The 22,257-nt window shown below is 40.0% G+C and overlaps 3 non-coding genes across 3 annotated transcripts; 2 read left to right on the top strand and 1 right to left on the bottom strand.

The window, feature by feature from the left end:
- Nucleotides 1-1,706: 1,706 nt before the first annotated feature.
- LOC112780852 (small nucleolar RNA R71) lies at nt 1,707-1,814 on the top strand. Its single transcript, XR_003191661.1, has one exon. It is a non-coding gene; the product is annotated as a small nucleolar RNA R71 (small nucleolar RNA).
- A 10,581-nt stretch (nt 1,815-12,395) lies between these two features.
- On the bottom strand, nt 12,396-12,502 carry LOC112782159 (small nucleolar RNA R71). Its single transcript, XR_003192896.1, has one exon. It is a non-coding gene; the product is annotated as a small nucleolar RNA R71 (small nucleolar RNA).
- A 9,009-nt stretch (nt 12,503-21,511) lies between these two features.
- Nucleotides 21,512-21,619, top strand: LOC112781097 (small nucleolar RNA R71). The gene has a single exon (XR_003191893.1). It is a non-coding gene; the product is annotated as a small nucleolar RNA R71 (small nucleolar RNA).
- The last annotated feature ends 638 nt before the right edge of the window (nt 21,620-22,257 follow it).

The raw sequence follows: 22,257 nt of genomic DNA on the forward strand, positions 1-22,257 counted from the left end.
ATATAATTAAATAACATTGGGTTGCCTCCTAACAAGCGCTTCTTTAATGTCAGTAACTTGACAGTGGGCTCTCATGGAGCCTCACAGATAATCAGAGCAGGGTTGGGGCCTCTCAACACCAAACTTAGAGTTTAAATGTGGGGGTTTTGTTTGACTCTGTATTGAAAGAAGCTTTTCATGCTTCCTCTCCATGGTTACAGAAGGAGAACCTTGAGTTTTGAATACAAGGTAGTCCTCATTTAACTTAAGGACCATCTTTCCTTTGTCAACATCAATCACAGCTTTTGCTGTGGCTAGGAAGGGTCTGCCAAGGATGATGGATTCATATTCATCCTTTCCAGTGTCTAGGATTATGAAATCAGCAGGGATGTAAAGGCCTTCAACCTTCACTAACACGTCCTCTACTAGTCCATAAGCCTGTTTCATTGATTTGTTTGCCATCTCTAGTGAGATTCTTGCAGCTTGTACCTCAAAGATTCCCAGTTTCTCCATTACAGAGAGTGGCATGAGGCTTATCCCTGACCCCAGGTCACACAGAGCCTTCTCAAAGGTCATGGTGCCTATGGTACAAGGTATGAAGAATTTTCCAGGATCCGGTTTCTTCTGAGGTAATATCTGCCTCATTAATGCATTCAGTTCATTGGTGAACAAGGGGGGTTCATCCTCCCAACTCTCAATACCGAATAACTTGGCATTCAGCTTCATGATTGCTCCTAGATATTTAGCAACTTGCTCTTCAGTGATATCTTCATCCTCTTCAGAGGAAGAATGTTCATCAGAGCTCATGAATGGCAGAAGGAAGTTCAATGGAATCTCTATGGTCTCTGTATGAGCCTCAGATTCATTTGGTTCCTCAAAGGGAAACTCCTTTCTGTCCAGAGGACGTCCCATGAGGCTTTTCTCACTGGGACTCACGTCCTCCTCACTCTCTCCAGGTTCGGCCATGTTGGTCATGGTTATGGCCTTGCACTCTCTCTTGGGATTTTCTTCTGTATTGCTTGGGAGAGTACTGGGAGGAGTTTCAGTAATCTTCTTACTCAGCTGACCCACCTGTGCCTTTAAATTTCTAATGGAGGACCTTGTTTTATTCATAAAACTTAGAGTGGTCTTGGATAGATCAGAGACTATGGTTGTCAGGCCAGAATGGCTCTGTTCAGAATTCTTTGTCTGTTGCTGAGAAGATGATGGAAAAGGCTTGCTATTGCTAAACCTATTTCTTCCACCATTATTATTGAAGCCTTGTTGAGGCTTCTATTGGTCCTTCCATGAGAAATTTGGATGATTTCTCCATGAAGGATTATAGGTGTTTCCATAGGGTTCTCCCATGTAATTCACCGCTGCCATTGCAGAGTTCTCAGGATCATAAGCTTCTTCTTTAAAAGATACTTCTTTAGTACTGTTGGATGCAGCTTGCAATCCATTCAGACTCTGAGAAATTATATTGACTTACTGAGTCAATATTTTGTTCTGAGCCAATATGGCATTCAGAGTATCAATTTCAAGAACTCCCTTCTTCTGAGGTGTCCAATTATTCACAGGATTCCTCTCAGAGGTGTACATGAACTGGTTATTTGCAACCATTTCAATGAGTTCCTAAGCTTCTGTAGGGTTTTCAGATGAAGAGATCCTCCTGCAGAATGGTCCAATGACATTTTTGACAACTCAAACAGACCATCATAGAATATACATATGATGCTCCATTCTAGAAGCATGTCAATAGGACACCTTTTGATTGATTGCTTATATCTTTCCCAAGCTTCATAGAGGGACTCACGTTCCTTCTGTCTGAAGGTTTAGATTTCCACTCTAAGCTTGCTCATCTTTTGAGGTGGAAAGAATTTGGCCAGGAAAGCACTGACTAGCTTTTCCTAAGAGTTCAGGCTTTCCTTAGGTTGTGAATCCAACCATATTCTAGCTCTGTCTCTTACAGCAAAAGGGAAAAGCATAAGCCTGTAGACCTCGGGATCAACTCCATTGGTCTTGACAGTGTCATAGATTTGCAAGAATTCAGCTAAGAACTGATGAGGATCTTCCAATGGAAGTCCATGAAACTTGCAATTCTGTTGCATTAGAGAAACTAATTGAGGCTTAAGCTCAAAGTTGTTTGCTCTAATGGCAGGAATTGAGATGCTTCTTCCATAGAAATTGGAAGTTGGTATAGTGAAATCACCAAGCACCTTCCTTGCATTGTTGTTGTTGGGTTTGGCCATAGCTGTTTTGTCTGCTTCCTTTTCGAAAATTTCTATCAGATCCTCTTCAGAGTTTTGTGCTTTAGCTGCTCTTAGCTTCCTCTTCAGAGTCCTTTCAGGTTCAGGATCAGCTTCAACAAGAATGCCTTTATCTTTATTCCTGCTCATATGATAGAGAAGAAAACAAAGAAAGTATGAAATCCTCTATGTCACAGTATAGAGATTCCTTAACGTGTCAGAGGAAAAGAAGAATAGAAGGATGAGGTAGAGAGGCGAATTCGAACTTATGAAGAAGGAGAGAGTCTGAATTGCTAATTAAGGAGGATTATCAGTCCTTAATTAGAAGAAGGTGAGAGAGGAAATTTTCGAAAATTTTAAAAAAATAATAAAATTAAAATTTAAAACAATTAGTTAAAGAATTTTGAAAAATGGTTAGTGGTTTTTTCGAAAATTAGAAGTGAGAAAGTTGTTAGGTGATTTTGAAAAATATTTTGAAATCCATAATAAAAAAGATATGATTGAAAATTATTTTGAAAAAGATGTGGTAGAGAAGATATGATTGAAAAACAAATTAAAAAATTTGATTTTTTTTAAATTAATGACTTGGCTAACAAGAAATTTAAAAGATATGATTCTAAAATTCAAATATTGAACCTTTCTTAACAAAGAAGTAACAAACTTGTAATTTTTGAATAAAATCATTAATTGGTAGCAAGGATTTTCGAAAATAGTGAGAGAAAAATGGAAAGGATTTGATTTTGAAAAAGATATGATAAAAAAATATGATTTGGAAAAGATTTGATTTTGAAAAGTTATGAAAATTTGAAAAAGATTTGAATTAAAAACTAACTTACCTCCCTTGTTGTCCTGGCGTTAAACGCCCAAAGTACTACCCTTTTGGGCGTTTAACGCCCAGCAAGGTACCCTGGCTGGCGTTTAAATGCCGGATTTCCTTCCTCACTAGGCGTTTTGAACGGCTAGCTTTTTCTCTGTAATTCCTCTGCTGCATGTTCTGAATCTTCAATTCTCTGTATTATTGACTTGAAAAGACATAATTTTGAAAATTTTTGAATTTTTAATGATGAGAGAGAAAAACAATAGAATGAAACTTAAACATGAAAAACTAAGATCAAATAAACAATGCATGCAGGACACCTAACTTAGAAATTTTCATATTAGAGACACTAACAAATTGAGAATGCACATGAAAAACAACAAAAGACACAAAACAAGAGAATTTAAAGATCAGACCCTAGAAAATCATCAAGAGCAACTTGAAGATCAATGAAGAACATAATGCATATATTCGAAAAATGCAAGAAAATTAAAAATATGCAAGACACCAAACTTAAAATGTGACAATAGACTCGAACCAGAAACGCAAATTATTTTTGATTTTATGGTTTTATAATTTTTTTTGTATTTTTCGAAAATTAATTGGAAAAAGAAAATAAGGAATTCAAAATTCTTAATGAGAATTCCAGGAATCATGCAATGTTAGTCTAAAACTCTGGTCCAGGAATTAGACATGGCTTACTAGCCAGCCAAGCTTTCAGTGAAAGCTTCTATCCAAATCACTAGACATGGCCAATGGCCAGCCAAACTTTAGCAGATCATTACATTCAACAGCAAGAGTGATAGAAATCAACAAGCTCTTGTGATGATAAATTGAAACCTCGGTCCAAAAGATTAGACATGGCTTCACAGCCATCCAGACTTCAACAGATCATCAAGAAACTCTAGAATTCATTCTTAAAAATTCTGAAGTCATAGAATAATTTATTTTTTTTTAAAAACTATAAATTTTTAATTAAAATTTTTTTGAATCATTTTTCAAAAATTAAAATTAAAATTCTTAAACATAAAATGAAATTACCTAATCTGAGCAACAAGATGAACCGTCAGTTGTCCAAACTCGAACAATCCCCGGCAACGGCGCCAAAAACTTGGTACGCCGGAATCGTTATTATTCATTCCCTGGCTATAGCGCCAAAAACTTGGTGTGGGAGAATGTGATCTCAAGACTTCTTCACAATTCCGTGTAACTGACCAGCAAGTGCACTGTGTCGTCCAAGTAATAAACCTTACGTGAGTAAGGGTCGATCCCACGGAGATTGTCGGCTTGAAGCAAGCTATGGTCATCTTGTAAATCTCAGTCAGGCAGATTCAAATGGTTATGAGGTTTAAGATAATTAAAATATAAATAAAATATAAAATAAGATAGAAATACTTATGTAATTCATTGGTGGGATTTCAGATAAGCGTATGGAAATGCTTGTTGCTTCTGAATATCTGCTTTCCTACTGTCTTCATTCAATCATTCATACTCCTTTCCATGGCAAGCTGTATGTTGGGGGATCACCGTTGTCAATGGCTACTGTCTGTCCTCTCAGTGAAAATGGTCCAAATGCGCTGTCACCGCACTGCTAATCATTTGTCGGTTCTCACTCATATTGGAATAGGATCCATTGATCCTTTTGCATCTGTCACTACGCACAACACTCGCGAGTTTGAAGCTCGTCACAGTCATCCCATTCCAGATCCTACTCGGAATACCACAGACAAGGTTTAGACTTTCTGGATCTCAAGAATGCTGCCAATTGATTCTAGCTTATACCACGAAGACTCTGATCTCAAGGAATTGAAGGCTCTGTTGTCAGGAGAGACAATCAAACGCATGGACCAGGAATCCAAGAGATATGCATTCAAGCTTGTTTTTATGTAGAACGGAAGTGTTTGTCAGGCACGCGTTCATAAGTGAGAATGATAATGAGTGTCACTTGATCATCACATTCATCATGTTCTTGTGTGTGAATGAATATCTTAGAATAAGAATAAGCTTGAGTTGAATAGAAAAATAATAGCACTTTGCATTAATTCATGAGGAACAGCAGAGCTCCACACCTTAATCTATGGGGTGTAGAAACTCCACCGTTGAAAATACATAAGTGAAAGGTCTAGGCATGGCCATGAGGCCAGCCTCCAAATGTGTACAATATGATCTATGATAGAATAGAACTGATCAAAGATCAAAAGTGATCAAAGATATAAAATAAATCACTAAAAGTAGTTTTTATACTAAACTAGTAGCTAGGGTTACAGAAAATAAGTAACTAAGTGCAGATAGTGCAGAAATCCACTTCCGGAGCCCACTTGGTGTGTGCTTGGGCTGAGCATTGAAGCTTCACATGTAGAGACTTTTCCTGGAGTTAAACGCCAGCTTTTGTGCTAGTTTGGGCGTTTAACTCCAGCTTTTATGCTAGTTCTGGCGTTTAACGCCAGAATAGGGTGGAAAGTGGGCATTCAAATGCCAGTTTGCGTTATCAAAACTTGGGCAAAGTATGGACTATTATATATTGCTGGAAAGCCCAGGATGTCTACTTTTCAACGCAATTAAGAGTGCGCCAATTGGATTTCTGTAGCTCCAAAAAATTTATTTTGAGTGCAGGGATGTCAGAATTCAACAGCATCTGCAGTCCTTTTTCAGCCTCTGAATCAGATTTTTGCTCATGTCCCTCAATTTCAGCCAGAAAATACCTTAAATCATAGAAAAATACACAAACTCATATTAAAGTCCAGAAATGTGATTTTTGAATAAAAACTAATAAAAATATAATAAAAAGTAACTAAAACATACTGAAAACTACCTAAAAATAATGCCAAAAAGCGTATAAATTATCCGCTCATCACTTGCTGATCTGCCAAAACCTCGACATCTCCTTCTTCACAAATCCTAAAATATCCTTCAGAAATAACCCTAGAATCACCTCTCGAGGAGCTGACTTCAAGGCCTGGCACAAGCGTCTCGAATTTGAAAAGGAAGCTGCTTGGAGGGCTCTCCGCATTCAGGAACTTCTATGACTTTCTCACTTTGCACCCTCAACACACCCTTGCATGATCGGAGCTGTGGTCCATTTCTGGAATAGGACCACCAATAATTTCCATCTTCCTTGTGGAATGGTTGGCCTATTGCTCCTTGATGTAGCTGCTATTACTGGATTTCCGATAAACTTTCCTGATTCACCTTCGATATGCATCCTAATCGGGAATACAGAATAGGCTCCAGGACTTCTTATAGTTAGTTTATTGCTCACCATATGGGTGCAGACAACGAGCCTGTGACAGATGACGAACATGTGGCGTTTTGTTCTATTGGCTGAATGCCATAGTTTTCTACTCTCGAAGTGTCCAGATGCAGAAACTTTTCCTTTCCCTTGCTGCCCTTTTACACGAGGGAAATAACTTCAATTTGGCCAAGTTAATACTTGGACATTTGTTCGAAGAACTTGGCAATTTTGTCAACTGTCTTCGAAAACATTCTTCGATCAGCACAGGAGGACCTCTCTGGCTTCTTCAGTTCTGGTTAAACGTTGTCTTCAAAAAAATTTATGTAGAAGAAAGGGGACAGTTCATCTAGAAAGTAACACATTAAGGGCTTTCGATTGGCCTATTTTCAACCAAACTTCCCAGACACCCAAACGCACGAGGATCATTTCTGGGCTGTCTTCTCCCTTTTCCACTTCTGCAAAAACTTCCACAACGATGTCCTCAATTTCACTCCTTTTTTACGTCAAAGTTGTGGTCCTGCCTGGCTCGAATGTCTCCTTTTCCCAAATGACGATCAAGAGAACGAAATTGCCAATAAAAACTGGGCAAACCTATTGGCTATCCAGGTAGTCCCAACTGGGTTGTCACAATACAAAAAGGAGTGATTCAAGGGAGTTCTTTATGCCCCTCATTATACAGCTAGGCAATTAGGCTTCTTCCAAGCTATTCTGACTCCACTTCCTTGAAACAGCAAACCTTTTTGTCATGTTGAGCTGGTTTCGAAGGAAGCATTCGATATCTGTCTCTCTTCAAACCAAAAACAAAAGATGAACTACAATCACCTTGTATACGAGCGTAGTTCATTCATCACTAAATCCTGCTTTGATTGGTGGACTACATACTTTTCTAAGTACAGTTGCACCTTCGATGAAATTAAAAGCTCTGCCAATCGAGCTACGCCTGCTACTGAAGGTTCTCCAAGGAGAACTTCAAAAAGAAAAGTTGACGCTGCAGCACCTTCAAGACAACCACCAAAGAGAAGTCGACAAGCTCCTACCAGAGTTTCCAGAAGGGTATTTGATGAGCGGATAATTTATACGCTTTTTGGCATTGTTTTTACATAGTTTTCAGTATAATTTAGTTAGTTTTTAGTATATTTTTATTAGTTTTTAATTAAAAATCACATTTCTGGACTTTACTATGAGTTTGTGTGTTTTTCTATGATTTTAGGTATTTTCTTGCTTAAATTGAGGGACTTGAGCAAAAATCAGATTCAGAGGTTGAAGAAGGACTGCAGATGCTGATGGATTCTGACCTCCCTGCACTCAAAGTAGATTTTCTGGAGCTACAGAATTTCAAATGGCGCACTTCTAATTGCGTTGGAAAGTAGACATCCAGGGCTTTCCAGCAATATATAACAGTTTATACTTTGCACGAGTTTAGACAATGCAAACTGGCGTTGAACGCCAGTTCTATGTTGTAGTCTGGCGTTCAGCGCCAGAAACAAGTTGCAAAGTGGAGTTCAACGCCAGAAACACGTTACAAACTGGCGTTCAACTCCAAGAATGACCTCTCCACGTGTAAACTTCAAGCTCAGCCCAAGCACACACCAAGTGGGCCCCGGAAGTAGATTTCTGCATCATTTACTTATTTCTGTAAACCCTAGTAACTAGTTTAGTATAAATAGGACTTTTTACTATTGTATTTAGATCTTTTTAGAATCTTTTGGAATCTTTGGATTACCTTTTGATCCTTTGATCATGTTTGGGGCTGGCCATTCGGCCATGCCTGGACCACTATCACTTATGTATTTTCAACGGTAGAGTTTCTACATACCATAGATTAAGGTGTGGAGCTCTGCTGTTCCTCAAAGATTAATGCAAAGTACTACTGTTTTTCTATTCAATTCAACTTATTCCGCTTCTAAGATATTCATTCGCACTTCAATATGATGGATGTGATGATCGTGACAGTCATCATCATTCTCAACTTATGAACGCGTGCCTGACAACCACTTCCGTTCTACCTTAGATTGAATGGATATCTCTTGGATATCTAATACAGGAGACCGAGTCCGAGCTATTAGTGTCTTTGTGGTATAAGTTAGAACCCATGGATGGCCATTCCTTAGATCCGGAAAGTCTAAACCTTGTCTATGGTATTCCGAGTAGGATCTGGGAAGGGATGGCTGTGACGAGCTTAAAACTCGCGAGTGCTGGGCGTAGTGATAGACGCAAAAGGATCAATGGATCCTATTCCAGTATGATCGAGAACCGACAGATGAATAGCTGTGCCGTGACAGAGCATCTTGGACCATTTTCACTGAGAGGACGGGAAGTAGCCATTGACAACGGTGATGCCCAAAATACAGCTTGCCATGGAAAGGAGTAGGATTGATTGGATGAAGACAGCAGGAAAGCAGAGGATCAGAGGAACGAAAGCATCTCTATACGCTTATCTGAAATTCTCACCAATGAATTACATAAGTACCACTATCCTATTTTATATTTTATTTATTTCCATCCACTGTAATTTCTTAATACAATTTAATCCGCCTGACTGAGATTTACAAGGTGACCATAGCTTGCTTCAAGCCGACAATCTCCGTGGGATCGACCCTTACTCACATAAGGTTTATTACTTGGACGACCCAGTGCACTTGCTGGTTAGTTGTACGAAGTTGTGAAACAGATATAAGATCATGAACGTGCGTATTAAGTTTTTAGCGCCGTTACCAAGGAATGGAATGATCACGATTTCGCACACCAGTATTCTTTCGATCAAATTCTTCGAACCCTTTCTCACTTATATTCATTTAAACCTGTACTGACTTTGATTCTTTCTTTAGTTACAAGTTCAGTCATTAAGTCATAGCTCTTCGGAAGAAAGTGAGCCATCAATTCAAAATCTTCTCGCTGCTTCTTCATACTCAGAAGATGATGATGCAGAAGCTGAATCAGCCTCTTAGCTAATTCGAAGAAAAAGACCTATTCTGGTAACTTTATATTGATTTTGAGTTTATTAGATTAATCAAAATAAACTTAAAATGCCGTATGTGCTATTCCAGATAGAAACCACTGCTCAATCGACTTCATCTTCTCTTGCCCCAGATCAATCACAACAACAAAATTAACCAGGATCAAAGCAACAGGAATCTCACTTGTCGGCTCAAACTATCGTATTTACCGAACCCATACAAGTGATTCCACCAGTTTTGACTGAGACACAAGTGGTCGATCTGACAGAAAAACGGCCTTTACCATCACAAACTCAAAACATTGACCATCCCTTTTCTCCAACTCAGGTCAAAACCTTTAATGGATCCCAAGTTGCTGCTGACTCTGATTCACCCTCTCGAGTTCCAGAAACTATCGCTGCTGACTCTGATTCACCCTCTCGAATTCCATAAACTATTCTCTCACCATAAAAGTCTCCCAGCCCACACAAAAAAACTAAATCTTCAACACCTCATGGTCTGGAACTACCTTCTGAAACCCATGGTGTGACTTCCCAGCCTACTAACATCGATTTAGTTGGATTGGTCACTTTCCTGAACCAGGTCGTTCAAGAGGACAAAGTGCCAATTTCAACTCTAGCTCGTTGATGAATCCATATTTGATGATGATTTTTGGTTGAAATTGAATGGATTTCATCATATAAACTTGCACTTATTCCACTAAATAGCATGCATTTGAACTTTCCTCCTAATTTGTGCTTGATTATGAAAACATGCTCTTTTGTGCCTAATTTGATTAATTTTATTCCATTTACCTTCCATTCGATTCCTTGATATTATTTGTGAGTGATTTCAGAGGTATAAGGCAAGAATGGCTTGGAGAAAATGGAAGAAGAGCATTCAAAGTAGAGGAAGCATGAAGAATCAAAGGAGAAGAGCTCAGCCTAGTATGCGGATGCACAGACATGCGTGCTTACGCACAGCCATCAAATCAGAGCCACGCGTGCACGTGAGCTGCACCATGCATGTCACGTGTTCAATCAAGCATCGCCTAGTGTGCGTGCGCACGACTTCCTGTGCATACACACGGGTCGAGATTTTTAGTAGAGTGTGCGGACGCACACGTCTGTGCGTCCGCACAGGTGTACGCACATGCCTTCATTAAAAAATCACGTGACTCGCGATTTTGGTGGATTTGAGGCACATTTTTGAAGCCATTTAGCTCATAAGGAAGGAAAAATGAAGACAATAACATAGCATAACATTAGTGTAGCTTAGGAGTAGTAGTAGATAGCTTTAAGGTAGTTTTTCTTTTTTCATCATCTTCTCTACTAGGATTTATACTAGGGTTTTACATTCAAGTGCCATTTCAATTTTGATCTTGGATTTTGCTAATTCTCATTGTAAGTATCTCTTTGTTACTACTCTTTATAGTTACATTGTTCTTACACTTTCTTATAATTCAAGTTATAGTTCAATTTCAATTCTCCTTTGTAATTTCTATTTCTTGTTGAGGAATTTGATGATTGATGATTGTTCTATGCTTTCTTGAGTCTTTATTGTTGATTGAGATCATTTGTTACTTTTGGTTTCAAGCTTTTTCTCATTTTTCCCACGTTTAAGGTTTTTGCCTACCAAGTGTTTGACAAAATGTCAAGTATGATTTTGGGCTAGTTTTCTATGTCTTGCCTTAGGGAAAGTGAGCAATTAGGTTCCTAGAGTTGGAATGTCCAACATTTAGTGTCAATTTTGGATTGTTAATTATTCTTGTTCCCACTAACGCTATGTTGTTGCTAAGGCAATTAGCAAGCAATTTAGGATTTGTGGGTTAGGAACACTTATGCTCATTTAACTTACTCTCCGATGTGAGAGTTAATCAAGTGAGATTGATCCATTGTAGTTGGCATAGTTGTGGTTCCAACAAGGAAAGGACCCTCAGCTCACTCCAAGCCAAGATACCTTTTATGCTTAAATTCCTTTATACACATTACATTTGTTCCCTTTACACTTTACTTATTTATATTGCATAGTTGCTTCTTTGATTCCTTTATTAGTTCATTTATTACAATTTTGCATGTTCTTTCATTGTTTTATATGTTTATCTCTTTATTGAAAACCCCATGATCCTCATAACTAAGATTGCACACTCATTGGTCTCAAGTGTCCTTGGTAGACGACCCGGGAATTGAAACTCTCGGAATTGAATTGGTTTTAAATTGTGACATATTCATTGGATTAAACAATTTGATTTGGGGATTGATCGTTGGTCTAGGCTATACTTTCAATGATAGGATTCTAATTTGTGAAAACCTAGATCGACGGTGTAATCTTGCCCACACATCAAATTTTGGCTCCGTTGCCGGGGACTCACTTTAAGTGCAATGAGTGCTATAATTTTGGTTGTTGTTAATATGTGAATAGTGTGAATATTTGGTTTTTGTTTGCTACTTGGTACTAATTTGTAGATATTGTTTCTATCTAGCTAGTCTTGGTAGTTGTTAATTGTTAGGTTGGTTTATGTTTATTTGCCCATTCTTGTTTTTCTTTTCATAATTGCATGCTTCTATTGCTTCCTCAGTTGAATGACACGGTCGCTTCCAGACCCGAGCTTGGCCCCTTTTGATCCGGAAATAGAAAGAACTTTAACTCATATTAGGCAAGCTCGGTGCCGGCTAGCATTCATGAATAGTGAATCAGGCTTGCTTGAAGAGCACTCCAATTCACTATCACCATCAATCCATGACCATCATTCTTCCGTTAACGAGGAAACTTTATATTCATCTGTGGGGAGTGCTGAAATCTCTTTGAATGACTCAGATGACAACACCATGGTGGATCCACCCCGTATAATAACCTTAAGGGAAGCCGGAGCTCCTGATATTAACTTGCAACCGATACAAATCCGGTATCCGGTTTTGGATCCAAATTTTGAGCTTAAGACCGGCACAATCAACTTGCTCCCCAAGTACAATAGACTACTCGGAGAGGACCCTCTTAAGCATCTTAAGGATTTTCAAGTTGCATGCTCCACTGCGAGATGACATGGTGCAGATGAAGTAGCAGTTTTGGTATTTGCTTTCCCTTTCTCTTTGGAGGGAAAAGTGAAAGAATGGTTTTATACTCAACCGGGAGATGTGATTTCCGATTGGGACTTGTTGCGTAAGGAATTTCTGGAAAAGTTCTACCCACCACAAAAGACAGACAAGCTACGGAAGGAGATCTCTTGCATTGTGCAACGAGATGGGGAGACTCTTTATGAGTACTGGGAGAGATTCAAGAAGTTGTTAGAAGCTTGCCCCCACCATTGTATTGATGAGTTGGTCCTTATTAGCTATTTTTGTCAAGGGATGAATCCCCAAGATAAGCTTCTCCTAGATGCCTCTAGTGGAGGATCCCTCACCAAAAACAAGACCGCCAAGGAAGCTTGGGAGATCATAGCGGACTTGGCGGACTCCACTCAACACTCAAGGGCAAGAAACCCACAACCAAAAGCTTTAAGTGAAGTTTCTCCTTCTGGAGATGCCATTTTGACAAAGACCCTTGGTGAGATGACAATTTTGTTGAGACAAATCACCCAAGGGAAACAAATTCCCCAAGCCTTGATATCTTCTCCACCTTAACCTCCAAGAATTGAGGGACCACCAAGATCATGTGGTATTTGTACTTGTAACAACCATTACACTGATGAGTGCCCTCAACTCCAAGAGGAAACTACGTTAGCGGTAGCCAATCCATATCCACAAAGACCCAACTACAATCAATATAGAGGAAATCAAAACCAAGGGTAGAGGGATAATTCTAATCAAAGGTGGAACCAAGCCCCACAAGCTCAACCTTACCCAAGCCAACAAGCCTACTATCATCAAGCTCCTCAAGGTCAACCACAATACCAACAATCCTACCAACACCCTTCACAATCTCAACCTCAAGGGAGGTATCAACATCCAAATAGTAATGGTAGATCCAGCCCTCCTTAAGGCAATCAAGGTCCTCCTAATCAAGCCTACATGAATGACACACTCCAAACCTTTATGCAAGAGTGGTGCACGAAATTGTGATCTCAGGCAACGGCGCCAAAAACTCAGTACGCAGGTCTTAATAAATCGTTTTTCATTCACAACTTCGATACAACTAACCAGCAAGTGCACTGGGTCGTCCAAGTAATAAAACCTTACGTGAGTAAGGGTCGATCCCACGGATATTGTTGGTATGAAGCAAGCTATGGTCATCTTGTAAATCTCAGTCAGGTGGATATCAAATGGTTAAGGAGTTTTCGAATAATAATAATAAATAAACAGAAAATAAAGATAGAAATACTTATGTAAATCATTGGTGAGAATTTCAGATAAGCGTATAGAGATGCTTTCGTTCCTCTGAACCTCTGCTTTCCTGCTGTCTTCATCCAATCATTCCTACTCCTTTCCATGGCAAGCTTTATGTAGGGCATCACCGTTGTCAATGGCTACATCCCATCCTCCTGTGAAAATGGTCCAATGTACTGTCACTGCATGGCTAATCATTTGTCGATTCTCGATCATACTGGAATAGGATTTACTATCCTTTTGCGTCTGTCACTACGCCCAGCACTCGCGAGTTTGAAGCTCGTCACAGCCATCCCTTCCCAGATCCTACTCGGAATACCACAGACAAGGTTTAGACTTTCCAGATCTCAGGAATGGCCATCCATGGGTTCTAACTTATACCACGAAGGCGCTAATAACTCGGACTCGGTCCCCTGTATTAGATATCCAAGAGATATCCATTCCATCTAACGTAGAACGGAAGTGGTTGTCAGGCACGCATTCATAGGGGAATAATGATGACTTTGTCATGATCATCACATTCATGTTGAAGTGCGAATGAATATCTTAGAAGCGGAATAAGTTGAATTGAATAGAAAAACAGTAGTACTTTGCATTAATCTTTGAGGAACAGCAGAGCTCCACACCTTAATCTATGGTGTATAGAAACTCTACCCTGGAAAATACATAAGTGAAAGGTTCAGGCATGGCTGAATGGCCAGCCCTCCAAACGTGATCAAAGGACCAAAAGATAATCCAAAGATGAAAATACAATAGTAAAAAGTCCTATTTATACTAAACTAGTTACTAGGGTTTACAGAAGTAAGTAATTGATGCATAAATCCACTTCCGGGGCCCACTTGGTGTGTGCTTAGGCTGAGCTTGAAGTTTACACGCGCAGAGGCTTCTTTTGGAGTTGAACGCCAAGTTGTAACGTGTTTTTGGCGTTCAACTCTGGTTCGTGACATGTTTCTAGCGTTTAACTCCAGACTGCAGCGTAGAATTGGCGTTCAACACCCTTTTGCGTCGTCTAAACTCGGGCAAAGTATGAACTATTATATATTTCTAGAAAGCCCTGGATGTCTACTTTCCAACGTTGTTAAGAGCGTGCCATTTGGGTTCTGTAGCTCCAGAAATTCCACTTTGAGTGCAGGGAGGTCAGAATCCAACAACATCAGCAGTCCTTCTTCAACCTTTGAATCTGATTTTTGCTCAAGTCCCTCAATTTCAGCCAGCAAATACCTGAAATCACAGAAAAACACACAAACTCATAGTAAAGTCTAGAAATGTGAATTTAACATAAAAACTAATAAAAACATCCCAAAAAGTAACTGGTGCGCAGAAATTGTGATTACACTTTGATTATGTAAAATTCATCGCTCTTTCTTTCCCTGGTAATGGCGCCAAAAACATGATGCCAATACCATGGTTCACAACTTCGCACAACTAACCAGCAAGTGCACTGGGTCGTCCAAGTAATACCTTACGTGAGTAAGGGTCGAATCCCACGGAGATTGTTGGTATGAAGCAAGCTATGGTCACCTTGTAAATCTCAGTCAGGCAGATATAAAATAGTAATGGGGTTTTCAGAAATAATTAATAAAATAGTGATAGAAATACTTATGTAAATCATTGGTGAGAATTTCAGATAAGCGAATAGAGATGCTTTCGTTCCTCTGAACCTCTGCTTTCCTGCTATCTTCATCCAATCAGTCTTACTCCTTTCCATGGCTGGCTTTATGTAATGCATCACCATTGTCAATGGCTACTTTCGGTCTTCTCTCGGGAAAATGATCCAAATGCCCTGTCACGGCATGGCTAATCGTCTGGAGGCATCACCCTTGTCAATGGTTACATCCTATCCTCTCAGTGAATATGGTCAACGCACCCTGTCACGGCACGGCTATTCATCTGTCGGTTCTCGATCATGCTGGAATAGGATTTACTATCCTTTTGCGTCTGTCACTACGCCCAGCAATCGCGAGTTTGAAGCTCGTCACAGTCATTCAATCATTGAATCCTACTCGGAATACCACAGACAAGGTTTAGACTTTCCGGATTCTCTTGAATGCCGCCATCATTCTAGCTTACACCACGAAGATTCCGATTAAGAGATCTAAGAGATACTCATTCAGTCGAAGGTAGAACGGAAGTGGTTGTCAGGCACGCGTTCATAGGGAATGATGATGATTGTCACGTTCATCACATTCAGATTGAAGTGCAAATGAATATCTTAGAAGTGGAATAAGTTGAATTGAATAGAAAACAGTAGTACTTTGCATTAATCTTTGAGGAACAGCAGAGCTCCACACCTTAATCTATGGAGTGTAGAAACTCTACCGTTAAAAATACATAAGTGAAAGGTCCAGGCATGGCCGAATGGCCAGCCCCTCTGATCTAAGAACCAGCCGTCCAAAGATGATCAAAGGATCAAAAGATAATCCAAAGATGTCTAATACAATAGTAAAAGGTCCTATTTATAATAAACTAGTCACTAGGGTTTACAAAAATAAGTAATTGATGCATAAATCCACTTCCGGGGCCCACTTGGTATGTGCTTGAGCTGAGCTTGAGCGTTGCACGTGTAGAGGTCCTTCTTGGAGTTGAACACCAGCATTTGTGCCAATTTGGGCATTGAACTCCACTTTGCAGCTTGTTTCTGGCGCTGGACGCCAGAATTGGGCAGAGAACTGGCGTCGAACGCCAGTTTGCGTCATCTAAACTTGGGCAAAGTATGAATTATTATACTTTGCTGGAAAGCCCTGGATGTCTACTTTCCAACGCAATTGGAAGCGCACCATTTTGAGTTCTGTAGCTCCAGAAAATCTACTTTGAGTGCAGGGAGGTCAGAATCCAACAGCATCAGCAGTCCTTCTTCAACCTCTGAATCTGATTTCTGCTCAAGTCCCTCAATTTCAGCCAGAAAATACCTGAAATCACAGAAAAACACACAAACTCCTAGTAAAGTCCAGAAATGTGAATTTAACATAAAAACTAATGAAAACATCCCTAAAAGTAACTAGATTCTACTAAAAACATACTAAAAACAATGCCAAAAAGCGTATAAATTATCCGCTCATCACAACACCAAACTTAAATTGTTGCTTGTCTCCAAGCAACTGAAAATCAAATAGGATAAAAAGAAGAGAATATACTATAAATTCCAAACTATCAATGAAACATAGCTTCAATCATATGAGCGGGACTTATAGCTTTTTGCCTCTTGAATAGTTTTGGCATCTCACTTTATCCATTGAGGTTCAGAATGATTGGCATCTATAGGAACTCAGAGTTTAGATAGTGTTATTGACTCTCCTAGTTCAGTATGATGATTCTTGAACACATCTATTTTATGAGTCTTGGCCGTGGCCCTAAGCACTTTGTTTTCCAATATTACCACCGGATACATAAATGCCACAGACACATAATTGGGTGAACCTTTTCAGATTGTGACTCAGCTTTGCTAAAGTCCCCAATTAGAGGTGTCCAGGGTTCTTAAGCACACTCTTTTTTTTTGCTTTGGACCTTGACTTTAACCGCTCAGTCTCAAGTTTTCACTTGACACCTTCACGCCACAAGCACATGGTTAGGGACAGCTTGGTTTAGCCGCTTAGGCCAGGATTTTATTCCTTTAGGCCCTCCTATCCACTGATGCTCAAAGCCTTGGGATCCTTTTTATTTACCCTTGCCTTTTGGTTTTAAGGGTTATTGGCTTTTTGCTCTTGCCTCTTGGTTTTAAGAGCTTTTGGCTTTTTCTGCTTGCTTTTTCTTTTTTCTTTCTATTTTTTTCGCCTATTTTTTTTCCTGCAAGCTTTGTTCTTTGCTGCTTTTTCTTGCTTCATGAATCATTTTTATGATTTTTCAGATTATCAAATAACATGTTTCCTAGTCATCATTCTTTCAAGAGCCAACATATTTAACATTCTTAAACAACACTTCAAAAGACATATGCACTGTTCAAGCATTCATTCAGAAAACAAGAAGCATTGTCACCACATCAATATAATTAAACTAAGTTCAAGGATAAATTCGAAACTCATGTACTTCTTGTTCTTTTGAATTAAAACATTTTTCATTTAAGAGAGGTGATGGATTCATAGGACATTCATAACTTTAAGACAATGTTACTAACTACTAATGATCATGTAATGAAGACACAAACATAGATAAGAACATAACATAGAAAACGAAAAACAGAAGAAATAAGAACAAGGAATGAATCCACCTTAGTGATGGTGGCGTTTCCTTCTTGAGGAACCAATGATGTCCTTAAGCTCTTCTATGTCTCTTCCTTGTCTTTGTTGCTCCTCCCTCATTGCTTTTTGATCTTCTCTTATTTCATGGAGCATGATGGAGTGCTCTTGATGTTCCACCCTTAATTGTCCCATGTTGGCACTTAATTCTCCTAGGGAGGTGTTGATTTTCTCCCAATAGTTTTGTAGAGGAAAATGCATTTGAGGCATCTCCGGGATCTCATGGTGATGAGCTTCCTGCGCCTCTTGAGCTCCATGAATGGGCTCTCTTGCTTGCTCCATCTTTTTCTTAGTGATGGGCTTCTCTTCCTTAATAGGAATGTCTCCTTCTATGAAAGCTCCAGCTGAGTAACATAGATGGCAGATAAGATGAGGAAAAGCTAGCCTTGCCATGGGGGATGACTTTTCGGCTATTTTGTAGAGTTCATTAGAGATGACTTCATGAACTTCTATTTCCTCGCCAATCATGATGCTATGAATCATGATGGCCCAATCCACAGTAACTTCAGATCGGTTGCTAGTGGGAATGATTGAGCATTGAATGAACTCCAACCATCCTCTAGCCACAGGCTTGAGGTCCAATCTTCTTAGTTGAACTGGCTTGCCTTTGGAGTCAATCTTCCATTGAGATCCTTCCACACATATGTCCATAAGGACTTGGTCCAACCTTTGATTAAAGTTGACCCTTCTAGTGTAGGGGCGTTCATCTCCTTGCATCATGGGTAAGTTAAACGCCAACCTCACATTCTCCGGACTAAAATCTAAGTATTTCCCCCGAACCATTGTAACATAGTTCTTTGGATCCGGGTTCTTACTTTGATCATGGTTCTTGGTGATCCATGCATTGGCATAGAACTCTTGAACCATTAGGATGCCGACTTGTTGGATGGGATTTGTTAGAACTTCCCAACCTCTTCTTTGAATTTCATGTCGGATCTCCGGATACTCATTTCTTTTGAGTTTGAAAGGGACCTCAGGGATCACCTTCTTCTTGGCCACAACATCGTAGAAGTGGTCTTGATGGGCTTTGGAGATGAACCTTTCCATCTCTCATGACTCGGAGGTGGAAGCTTTTGTCTTCCCTTTTCCTTTTCTAGAGGATTCTCCGGTCTTAGGTGCCATCAATTGTAATGAAAAAACAAAAAAGCTTATGCTTTTACCACACCAAACTTAGAAATTTGCTCGCCCTCGAGCAAGAGAAGAAAGAATAGATGAAGAAGAAGAAGAAAATATGGAGAAGAAGGGTGAAGTGTGTTTCGGCCAAGTAGAGAGGAGAGGGTTGTGTTGTGTGAAAATGAGAAAGAATGGAGGGCTATATATAGGGGAGGGAGGGGGGTTAAGGTTCGGCCATTTAGGGTGGGTTTGGGTGGGAAATTGGTTTTGAATTTTGAAGGTAGGTGGAGTTTATGAGGTAGGTTTATGGGGAAGAGTGGATGGATGTGAGTGGTGAAGAGGTGATGGGGAAGAGGGATTGGGGTGATTGGTGAAGGGTTTTGGGGAAGAGTGTTTATGGGATTGTGTGAAAGAGGGGTGAGAAGAAGTGAGTGGAGGTAGGTGGGGATCCTGTGGGGTCCACAGATCCTGAGGTGATCCTGTGGGGTCCACAGATCCTGAGATGATCCTGTGGGGTCCACAGATCCTGAGGTGTTCAAGGAATTACAACCTTGCACCAAATTAGGCATGTAAAATGCCCTTGCACACAACTCTGGGCGTTCAGTGCCAGGTTGGTGCCCATTTTGGGCATTCAACGCCCATTTACTGGCCATTTCTGGCATTGAACGCCAGAACCATGCTTGTTCTGGGCGTTCAGCGCCCAGACACTGCCCATTTTGGGCGTTCAGCGCCAGAACCATGCTCTGTTCTGGCGTTGAACGCCAGACAGATGCTCCTCCAGGGTGTGATTTTTCTTCTGCTGTTTTTGATTCCGTTTTCAATTTTTATATTTATTTTGTGACTCCACATGATCATGAACCTACAAAGACATATAACTAAGAAAAATATAGTTAGAGAAAAATTGGGTTGCCTCCCAACAAGCACTTCTTTAATGTCAATAGCTTGACAGTGGGCTCTCATGGAGCCTCACAGATATTCAGAGCATTGTTGAGACTCTCCAACACCAAACTTAGAGTTTGGATATGGGAGTTCAACACCAAACTTAGAGTTTGGTTGTGGCCTCCCAACACCAAACTTAGAGTTTGACTGTGGGGGCTTTGTTTGACTCTACTTTAAGAGAAGCTTTTTCTGGTTCCTCTCCATGGATGCAGAGAGAGATCCTTGAGTTGTAAACACAAGGTTGTCCTCATTCACTTGAAGGATTAATTCTCCTCTGTCCACATCAATCACAGCTCTTGCTGTGGCTAGGAAAGGTCTTCCTAGGATGATGGATTCATCCTCTTCCTTTCCAGTATCCAGGACTATGAAATCAGCAGGGATGTAAAGGCCTTCAACCTTTACTAACACGTCCTCTACTTGTCCATAAGCCTGTTTTCTTGAGTTGTCTGCCATCTCTAATGAGATTTTAGCAGCTTGCACCCCATAGATTCCCAGTTTCTCTATTACAGAGAGGGGCATGAGGTTTATTCCTGAACCAAGGTCACACAGAGCCTTAAAGATCATGGTACCTATGGTACAAGGTATTATGAACTTTCCAGGATCCTGTCTCTTCTGAGGCAATGTCAGTTGATCCAGATCACTTAGTTCATCGATGAACAAGGGAGGTTCATCTTCCCAAGTTTCAATGCCAAATAATTTGGCATTCAGCTTCATGATTGCACCAAGGAACTTGGCAGCTTGCTCTTCAGTGACATCCTCATTCTCTTTAGAAGAGGAATACTCATCAGAGCTCATGAAGGGCATAAGGAGGTTCAATGGAATCTCTATGGTCTCTAGATGAGCCCCAGAGTCCTTTGGTTCCTCAGAGGGAAGCTCCTTATTGATCACTGGACGTCCCAAGAGGTCTTCCTCCTTGGGATTCACGTCCTCCTCTCCTTCTTTGGGTTTGGCCATGGTGCTTATGTCAATGGCCTTGCACTCTCCTTTTGGATTATCTTCTGTATTGCTTGGGAGAGTACTAGGAGGGATTTCAGTGATCCTTTTACTCAGCTGGCCCACTTGTGCTTCCAAATTTCTAATGGAAGACCTTGTTTCATTCATGAAACTCACGGTGGCCTTAGATAGATCAGAAACTAGATTTGCTAAGCTAGATGGATTCTGCTCAGAATTCTCTGTCTGTTGCTGAGTGGATGATGGAAAGGGTTTATTATTGTTAAACCTGTTTCTTCCACCATTATTAAAGCCTTGTTGAGGCTTTTGATCCTTCCATGAGAAATTTGGATGATTTCTCCATGATGAGTTATAGGTGTTTCCATAAGGTTCACCTAAGTAATTCACCTCTGCTATTGCAGGGTTCTTAGGATCATAAGCTTCTTCCTAAGGAGAAGCCTCTTGAGTACTGTTGGATGCAGCTTGCATTCCATTCAGACTCTGAGAAATCATATTGACTTGCTGAGTCAATATTTTGTTCTGAGCCAATATGGCATTCAGAGTATCAACTTCAAGAACTCCCTTCTTCATAGGCGTCCCATTACTCACAGGATTTCTCTCAGAAGTGTACATGAACTGGTTATTAGCAATCATGTCAATGAGTTCTTGAGCTTCTGCAGGCGTTTTCTTTAGGTGAATGGATCCACCTGTAGAAGTATCCAATGACATCTTTGATAACTCAGATAAACCATCATAGAATATATCCAGGATGGTCCATTCTGAAAGCATGTCAGAAGGACACTTTTTGGTCAGCTGCTTGTATCTTTCCCAAGCTTCATAGAGGGATTCACCTTCTTTCTGTTTGAAGGTTTGAACATCCACTCTAAGCTTGCTCAGTTTTTGAGGAGGAAAGAACTTGGCTAAGAAAGCCGTGACCAGCTTATCCCAAGAGTTCAGGCTGTCTCTGGGTTGAGAGTCAAACCAGATTCTAGCTCTGTCTCTTACAGCAAATGGGAAAAGCATGAGCCTGTAGACTTCAGGATCTATTCCATTAGTCTTAACAGTATCACATATCTACAAGAATTCAGTTAAGAACTGAAAAGGATCTTCAGATGAAAGTCCATGAAACTTGCAGTTCTGCTGCATCAGAGTAACTAATTGAGGTTTTAAGTTCAAAATTGTTTGCTCCAATGGCAGGAATGGAGATGCTTCTTCCATGTAAATTGGAATTAGGTGCAGTAAAGTCACCAAGCATTCTCCTTGCATTGTTATTGGGTTCGGCTGCCATCTCCTTTACTTGTTCGAAATTTTCAATCAAGTTGTCTCTGGATTGTTGTAATTTAGCTTCTCTTAGTTTCCTCTTCAGAGTCCTTTCAGGTTCTGGATCAGCTGCAACAAGAATGCCTTTTTCTCTGTTCCTGTTCATAAGAAAGAGAAGAGAAAAAGAAAAGAAGAGGAATCCTCTATGTCACAGTAAAGAGGTTCGTTATTGTTAGTAGAAGAAGAAAAGAAATAGGGGTGAAGAAGAA

The sequence above is a fragment of the Arachis hypogaea genome, chromosome 19 (assembly GCF_003086295.3).
Source record: "Arachis hypogaea cultivar Tifrunner chromosome 19, arahy.Tifrunner.gnm2.J5K5, whole genome shotgun sequence".
NCBI lineage: Eukaryota > Viridiplantae > Streptophyta > Magnoliopsida > Fabales > Fabaceae > Arachis > Arachis hypogaea.